At 38.6% G+C, this 8083-nt stretch overlaps 1 non-coding gene across 1 annotated transcript; it reads left to right on the top strand.

Annotated features, from left to right (window-relative positions):
* Window positions 1–204: 204 nt before the first annotated feature.
* Window positions 205–308, top strand: LOC130950177 (small nucleolar RNA R71). The gene has a single exon (XR_009073535.1). It is a non-coding gene; the product is annotated as a small nucleolar RNA R71 (small nucleolar RNA).
* The last annotated feature ends 7775 nt before the right edge of the window (window positions 309–8083 follow it).

Genomic DNA, 8083 nt, shown 5'->3' with positions numbered 1-8083 from the left:
TTCCTCTGAGGCATCCCATTATTCACGGAATTCCTCTCAGAAGTGTACATGAATTGGTTATTTGCAACCATATCAATGAGTTCTTGAGCTTCTGCAGGTGTTTTCTTTAAGTGAATGGATCCACATGCAGAATGGTCCAATGACATTTTCGAAAACTCAGATAGACCATAATAGAATATATCTAATATGGTCCATTCTGAAAACATGTTAGATGGACACCTTTTGGCCAACTGCTTGTATCTTTCCCAAGCTTCATAGAGGGATTCACCATCTTTTTGTTTGAAGGTCTGAACATCCACTCTAAGCTTGCTCAGCTTTTGAGGAGGAAAGAATTTATCCGAGAAAGCCGTGACCAGCTTATCCCAAGAGTCCAGGCTATCTTTAGGTTGTGAGTCCAACCATATTCTAACTCTGTCTCTTACAGCAAAAGGGAAAAGCATGAGCTTGTAGACTTCAGGATCTACTCCATTTGTCTTAACAGTCTCACAAATCTGTAAGAACTCAGTTAAAAACTGGTAAGGATCTTCAGATGGAAGTCCGTAAAACTTGCAGTTCTGTTGCATTAAAGCAACTAGTTGAGGTTTAAGCTCAAAATTGTTGGTTCCAATGACAGGAATGGAGATGCTTCTTCCATCAAACTTGGACGTTGGTTTTGTGAAGTCACCAAGCATTCTCCTTGCATTATTGTTGTTGGGTTCGGCTGCCATCTCCTTCTCTTCTTCGAAAATTTCTGAAAGGTTATTTCTGGATTGTTGTAGTTTAGCTTCTCTTAGTTTCCTCTTCAGAGTCCTTTCAGGATCTGGATCAGCTTCAACAAGAGTGCCTTTTTCCTTATTCTTACTCATATGAAAAAGAAGAAAACAAGAAAATAAGAGGAATCCTCTATGTCACAGTATAGATATTCCTTTATGTTAGTAGAAGAAGAAAGGGGAGAAGAGTGAAGAAGAATGGGTTCGGATTTTTAGATGAAGAGAGGTGAAGAGAAGTGTTAGTAAATAAATAATTAAATAGAAGAAGAAAAGAGAGGGAGAATTTCGAAAATAATTTTGAAAAAGGGGTTAGTAATTTCGAAAATTAAAGATAAGATAAGATTAAAATTAAAATTTAAAACAATTGAAAAGAATTTTTGAAAAAGAGAGAGGTATTTTCGAAAATTGAAGAGGGAAAAGTAGTTAGGTGGTTTTGAAAAAGATAAGAAACAAAAAAGTTAATTAGTTAGTTGAAAAAGATATTAAAATCAACTTTGAAAAGATAAGAAGATAAGTTAGATAAGATATTTTGAAATCAAATTTTGAAAAAGATAAGATTTTTAGGAAAAAGATATTTTGACAAAGATTTAAATTTTTAAAATTAAAATTAATTACTTAACTAACAAGAAACTAAAAGATAAGATTCTAGAATTTAAAGATTGAACCTTTCTTAACAAGAAAGTAACAAACTTCAAATTTTTGAATCAATCACATTAATTGTTAGTGTAATTTCGAAAATATGATATAAAGATAAGAAAAAGATTTTGAAAATAATTTGAAAAAGATTTTTGAAAATTTTCGAAAAACAAAGATAAAATTGAAAAGATATGATTTTTGAAAAAGATTTTGAAAAGATAAGATTTTTAAAAATTGAAAATTTGACTTGACTTGTAAGAAACAACTAATTTTTAAAAATTTTTGACTAAGTCAACTCAAATTTTTGAAAATTTGGAGAGAAATAAGGAGAAGATATTTTTTTGATTTTTGAATTTTTAATTATGAGAGAGAAAAACACAAACATGACCCAAAACATGAAAATTTTGGATCAAAACACAAGATACATGCAAGAACACTATGAATGTCAAGATGAACACCAAGAACACTTTGAAGATCATGATGAACATCAAGAACATATTTTTGAAAAATTTTTGATGCACAGAAAACATGCAGGACACCAAACTTAGAAATCCTTAATGCATGGACTCTAACAAACGAAAAATGCATTTGAAAAACAACAAATAACACAAAACAAGAAATCATCAAGATCAAACAAGAAGACTTGTCAAGAACAACTTGAAGATCATGAAGAACACTATGAATGCATGGAATTTCCGAAAAATGCAAAAAAAAAATTTTAAAGCATGCAATTGACACCAAACTTAAAAATTGACTCAAGACTCAAACAAGAAACACAAAAAATTTTTTATTTTTATGATTTTATGATTTTTTTTTTGGATTTTTATTAATTTTTTCGAAAATATTTATGGAAAAACGAAAAAGAAAAGAAAATTTTGAAAAAAAATTTTTGAAAAATTTTTGAAAAGAAAATTACCTAATCTGAGAAACAAGATGAACCGTCAGTTGTCCATACTCGAACAATCCCCGGCAACGGCGCCAAAAACTTGGTGCACGAAAATGTGATTCATTTGTTATTGTATTTTGTAAAATTCATTGCTTTTTCTTTCCCTGGCAATGGCGCCAAAAACATGATGCCAATACCATGGTTCACAACTATGTGTGGTCACAACTCCGTTCAACTTAACCAGCAAGTGTACTGGGTCATCCAAGTAATACCTTACGTGAGTAAGGGTCGATCCCACAGAGATTGTTGGTATGAAGCAAGCTATGGTCGTCTTGTAAATCTCAGTCAGGCGGATAATAATTGATTATGGATAAGTTCAAAAATTATTAATAAACAGAAAATAAAATAGGATAGAAATACTTATGTAAATCAATAGTGGGAATTTCAGATAGGCATATGGAGATGCTGTGCTCCTCTTGAATCTTTACTTTCTTATTACATTCATCCAATCCTTCTTACTCCTTTCCATGGCAAGCTGTATGTAGGGCATCACCGTTGTCAATGGCTACATCCCATCCTCTCAGTGAAAATGGTCCTATGCTCTGTCACAGCACGGCTAATCATCTGTCGGTTCTCAATCAGGTTGGAATAGAATCCCTTGATTCTTTTGCGTCTGTCACTAACGCCCAGCCTTCAGGAGTTTGAAGCTCGTTGATGAGCGGATAATTTGTACCCTTTTTGGCATTGTTTTTAGTATGTTTTTAGTAGTTTTAGTTGAGTTCTTAGTATATTTTTATTAGTTTTTAGTTAAAATTCACTTTTCTGGATTTTACTATGAGTTTGTGTATTTTTCTGTGATTTCAGGTATTTTCTGGCTGAAATTGAGGGACCTGAGCAAAAATCTGATTCAGAGACTGAAAAGGACTGCAGATGCTGTTGGATTCTGACCTCCCTGCACTCGAAGTGGATTTTCTGGAGCTACAGAAGCCCAATTGGCGCGCTCTCAACGGCGTTGGAAAGTAGACATCTTGGGCTTTCCAGCAATATATGATAGTTCATACTTTGCCCAAGATTTGATGGCCCAAACCGGCGTTCAAAGTCACCCTCAGAAATTCCAGCGTTAAACGCCGGAACTGGCACCAAAATGGGAGTTAAACGCCCAAACTGGCATAAAAGCTGGCGTTTAACTCCAAGGAGAGTCTCTACACGAAAATGCTTCATTGCTCAGCCCAAGCACACACCAAGTGGGCCCGGAAGTGGATTTTTATGTCATTTACTCATCTCTGTACACCCTAGGCTACTAGTTTTCTATAAGTAGGACCTTTTACTATTGTATTAGAGAGCTTTTGATCATGTTTTTATGATTGAACTCACTTTGGGAGGCTGGCCATTCGGCCATGCCTAGACCTTGTTCTTATGTATTTTCAACGGTGGAGTTTCTACACACCATAGATTAAGGTGTGGAGCTCTGCTGTACCTCGAGTATTAATGCAATTACTATTGTTCTTCTATTCAATTTCGCTTGTTCTTTGTCCAAGATATCACTTGTTCTTCAACTTGATGAATGTGATGATCCGTGACACTCATCATCATTCTCACTTATGAACAAAGTGACTGACAACCACTTCTGTTCTACAAGCAAACAAGGCTCTAGTGTTTATCTCTTGGATTCCTGATACACGATGCATGGTTGATCGCCTGACAACCGAGTGCTCGCCTGACAAACGAGCCAGCCATTCCGTGAGATCAGAGTCTTCGTGGTATAGGCGAGAACTGATGGCGGCATTCAAGAGAATCCGGAAGGTCTAACCTTGTCTGTGGTATTCTGAGTAGGATTCAATGATTGAATGACTGTGACGTGCTTCAAACTCCTAGCAGGCGGGGCGTTAGTGACAGACGCAAAAGAATCACTGGATTCTATTCTGGCCTGACCGAGAACCGACAGCTGATTAGCCATATGCTGTGACAGAGCATAGGAACGTTTTCACTGAGAGGATGGGAGGTAGCCACTGACAACGGTGAAACCCTTGCATAAGCTTGCCATGGAAAGGAGTAAGAAGGATTGGATGAAGACAGTAGGAAAGCAGAGAGACGGAAGGGAAGGCATCTTCATACGCTTATCTGAAGTTCCTACCAATGAATTACATAAGTACCTCTATCTTTATCTTTATGCTTTATTCGTATATCACTATACCCATTTGAGTCTGCCTGACTAAGATTTACAAGGTGACCATAGCTTGCTTCATACCAACAATCTCTGTGGGATCGACCCTTACTCGCGTAAGGTTTATTACTTGGACGACCCAGTGCACTTGCTGGTTAGTTGTGCAAAGTTGTGTTTATGCCATGGTATTGAGCACCAAGTTATTGGGGCCATTACTAGGGATTATTTGAGTTGTGAAAAGTAGTGATCACAATTTCGCACACCACTCGTCACAGTCATTCAATCCCAGAATCCTACTCGGAATACCATAGACAAGGTTAGACTTTCCGGATTCCCAGAATCCTACTCGAAATACCACAGACAAGGTTAGACTTTCCGGATTCCCATGAATGCCGCCATCTATCTAGCTTATACCACGAAGATTCTGTTGGAGAATCTAAGAGATATGCGCCCGGCCTAAGGTAGAACGGAAGTGGTTGTCAATCACGCGCGTTCATAGGTGAGAATGATGATGAGTGTCACGGATCATCACATTCATCAAGTTGAAGTGCAACGAATATCTTAGAATAGGAATAAAAGAGAATTGAATAGAAAATAATAGTAATTGTATTGAAACTTGAGGTACAGCAGAGCTTCACACCCTTAATCTATGGTGTGTAGAAACTCCACCGTTGAAAATACATAAGTGAAAGGTTCAGGCATGGCCGAATGGCTAGCCCCCCCATGGTCTAAGGACTAGGCGTCCAGAGATCTATTCCAAGATGTTCCAAGATATCTAATACACTAGTAAAAAGTTCTATTTATAATAAACTAGCTACTAGGGTTTACATGAGTAAGTAATTGATGCATAAATCCACTTCCGGGGCCCACTTGGTGTGTGCTTGGGCTGAGCTTGATCTATCCACGAGCTGAGGCTTCTTTTGGAGTTGAACGCCAAGTTGTAACATGTTTTGGGCGTTCAACTCCGGGTTGTGACATGTTTCTGGCGTTTCACTCCAGACAGCAGCATGTACTTGGCGTTGAGCGCCACTTTACGTCATCAATTCCAACAGCATCGGCAGTCCTTTGTCAGCCTCCTATCAGAGTTTTGCTCAAGTCCCTCAATTTCAGCCAGAAATTACCTGATATCATAGAAAAACACACAAACTCATTGTAAAGTCCAGAAATGTGAATTTAACATAAAAACTAATGAAAACATCCCTAAAAGTAGCTTGAACTTACTAAAAACTACCTAAAAATAATGCCAAAAAGCGTATAAATTATCCGCTCATCAAGTACCCCTTACTGGCGTTTTTTCACCAGCAAGCTCTTTTTCTCTGCTTTTTGCACTGAATCCTTCTGTAACTCTGTGAATTCCTTTGATTTTGATGATCACCCTTTGAGAATATGTATCAAACTTTTATTAAATGAAACAGATAAACTGCTAATGACTGGGTTGCCTCCTAGCAAGCGCTTCTTTATTGTCTTTAGCTGGACCTTTACTGAGACTCATTCAAGCCTCAGTTTTGAGCATTCTTGCTCAAAATTCCTTTCAAGATAATGTTTGATCCTCTGTCCATTAACAATGAACCTTTTATCAGAATCACTATCCTAAAGCTCAACATATCCATATGGTGACACTCTTGTAATCACATACGGACCCCTCCACCGGGATTTAAGTTTTCCTTGGAATAGTTTGAGCCTAGAGTTGAAGAGCAGAACTTTTTGTCCTGGCTCAAAGACTCTAGATGACAACTTTTTGTCATGCCACTTCTTTGCCTTTTCCTTATAAATTTTTGCATTTTCAAAGGCACTGAGTCTAAATTCATCCAGCTCATTTAGCTGGAGTAATCTTTTTTCACCAGCTAACTTAGCATCCAGGTTTAGGAATCTGGTTGCCCAGTAGGCTTTATATTCCAGTTCCACGGGCAGATGACAGCCCTTGCCATACACAAGTTGGTATGGAGAGGTTCCGATAGGAGTCTTGAATGCTGTTCTGTATGCCAACGAGCATCATCAAAGCTCTTTGCCCAATCCTTTCTACGGGCTATTACAGTCCGTTCTAGGATTCTTTTTAGCTCTCTGTTAGAGACTTCAGCTTGCCCATTTGTCTGTGGATGATACGGAGTTGCTACTTTGTGGCTAATTCCATATCGAACCATAGCAGAGTAAAGCTATTTATTGCAGAAATGAGTGCCCCCCATCACTGATTAGCACTCTGGGAACACCAAATCTGTTGAAGATGTGTTTCTGGAGGAATTTCAGTATGGTCTTAGTATCATTATTGGGTGTGGCAATTCCTTCTACCCATTTAGATACATAGTCCACCGCCACCAGAATGTAAGTGTTTGAGTATGATGGTGGGAACGGACCCATGAAGTCAATACCCCATACATCAAACAATTCAATCTCTAAGATCCCTTGTTGAGGCATGGCGTATCCATGAGGTAAGTTACCAGCTCTTTGGCAACTGTCACAGTTACGCACAAACTCTCGGGCATCTCTATAGAGAGTAGGCCAGTAGAAGCCACATTGGAGGACCTTAGTGGCTGTTCGCTCACTTCCAAAATGTCCCCCATACTGTGATCCATGGCAATGCCACAAGATCCTTTGTGCTTCCTCTCTAGGTACACATTTGCGGATCATTCCGTCTGCACATCTCTTAAAGAGATATGGCTCATCCCATAGGTAGTACTTGGCATCTGAAATTAATTTCTTTCTTTGCACCCTGCTGTACTCCTGGGGTATGAACCTCACAACTTTATAATTTACAATGTCTGCAAACCATGGAGCTTCCTGAATGGCAAAGAGTTGCTCATCCGGAAAGGTCTCAGAGATCTCAGTAGAAGGGAGGGACGCCCCAGCTACTGGCTCTATTCGGGACAGATGATCAGCCACTTAGTTCTCTGTCCCTTTTCTGTATCTTATTTCTATATCAAACTCTTACAGAAGTAGCACCCACCTTATGAGCCTGAGTTTTGAATCCTGCTTTGTGAGTAAGTATTTAAGAGCAGCATGGTCAGTGTACACAATCACTTTTGACCCTACTAAATAGGATCTAAACTTGTCAATGGCATAGACCACTGCAAGTAACTCTTTTTCTGTGGTTGTGTAATTCTTCTGTGCGTCATTTAGAACATGGCTAGCATAATAAATGACGTGCAGAAGCTTGTTATGCCTCTGTCCCAACACTGCACCAATGGCATGGTCACTGGCATCACACATTAGTTCGAATAGCAATGTCCAGTCTGGTACAGAGATGACTGGTGCTGTGACCAGCTTGGCTTTCAGGGTATCAAACGCTTGCAGACACTGTGTGTCAAATACAAATGGTGTGTCAGCAGCTAGCAGGTTGCTTAGAGGTTTTGCAATTTTTGAAAAATCCTTTATAAACCTTCTGTAGAATCCTGCATGCCCCAGAAAGCTTCTGATTACCTTAACATTGGCAGGTGGTGGTAATTTTTCAATTACCTCTACCTTTGCTTGATCCACCTCTATTCCCTTGCTTGAAATTTTGTGCCCAAGGACAATTCCTTCAGTCACCATAAAGTGACATTTCTCCCAGTTTAAGACCAGGTTAGTCTCTTAGCATCTTTTCAGGACAAGTGCTAGATTATCAAGACATGAGTTGAATGAGTCTCCAAATACTGAGAAGTCATCCATGAAGAC

The sequence above is a fragment of the Arachis stenosperma genome, chromosome 1 (genome assembly GCF_014773155.1).
Source record: "Arachis stenosperma cultivar V10309 chromosome 1, arast.V10309.gnm1.PFL2, whole genome shotgun sequence".
In the NCBI taxonomy this organism is placed as follows: domain Eukaryota; kingdom Viridiplantae; phylum Streptophyta; class Magnoliopsida; order Fabales; family Fabaceae; genus Arachis; species Arachis stenosperma.
This window is presented reverse-complemented; position numbering and strand designations above follow the sequence as displayed.